A 1,300-nucleotide genomic window follows, 5' to 3' on the forward strand; every position below is an offset into this window, starting at 1 on the left:
TAACACCAAACATAACCTTAAATCAACCTGATGAACACTAACACTAACCTTAACCCTAACCCTCATTCTAAAACTAACCTTAACACTAAAAACACCCTCGAACTTTGCCCTAAACCTGACCCTAACCCTAATCCTAATCTTAACCCTAACCATCAACCTATGTCTAACCCTAACACTAACCCTCACAATCACCCTATGTCTAACCTGAACCCTAAACCTAAACCTTACCCTAACCCTAAACATCACCCTTTGGCTAACCCTAACCCTAACAGTAACCCTAACCCTAATCTTAACCCTAAACATCACCCTATGTCTAACCATAACCATAACCGTAACCATAACTGTAACCCTAACACTAAACCAATCCCTAAACCTAAACCTATGCCTAACACTAACACTAACACTAACACCAATCCTAACATTAACACCAAACCTAAACTTTAAACAACTCTATGTCTAACCCTAACTCAAACCCAACCCTAACCCTAATCCAACCTTACCCTACTAACCCTAAATCTAACCCTAACCCTACCCCTACCCCTAAGCCTCACATTAACCCAGAACCTAAACCTAACCTTAACCTTAGCCTTACCCTCATTCTAACCCTCAATGACACCTTAAACATAACCCCAAATTAACCTTAACCTTAACCCTATCATCAAACCTGACTCTATCCCTACCACCAAATCTAACCCTAGCCTGAACCCTAAGCCTAACCCTAACCCTAACACTAACCCTCAATGACACCTCAGACCTAACCCCAAAGTTAAAACTAACCCTAACCCTATCATCAAACCTAATTCTAACTCTACCACCAAACCTAAACCTAACCATAACCATAACCCTAAGCCTAACCCTCCCCTTCCCCTAAAATGATGCCTAACCCTAACCCTAATCCAGACCCTAAACTTAATGCTAACCCTAAACCTAAATCTCATCCTATCCCTCAACAACACCTTAAACCTAACTCCAAAGTTAACCCAAAACCAAGCCCTATCATTAACCCTAACCCTAAGTGAGGTAATTAATTGTGCCAACCTGGCCAATAAGTACTTGTGGGGTTGATTGACGGGCCGAGAGATCAATGGCTCTGTAGACCTCACCTTTCTAGTTCTCGGGTCTCTTGCTTTCTGATGGTGGGACTAGGATGCAGCTGCCTTAGCCAGTTCCCTGCTTCAACTGACAAGGCTCACTTCCTGCAAGACATTCCCAAGAAGAAGCTGCATGGACCTGCCCTGATGTAGCCCTGGGTGCTGGAGCAGCTGTGTGGAGACCCTTGCCAGAGCTGAGATAGTTACAC

The sequence above is a fragment of the Echinops telfairi genome, unplaced genomic scaffold (genome assembly GCF_000313985.2).
Source record: "Echinops telfairi isolate 266 unplaced genomic scaffold, ASM31398v2 ScPeMD7_2010;HRSCAF=2546, whole genome shotgun sequence".
In the NCBI taxonomy this organism is placed as follows: Eukaryota; Metazoa; Chordata; class Mammalia; order Afrosoricida; family Tenrecidae; genus Echinops; species Echinops telfairi.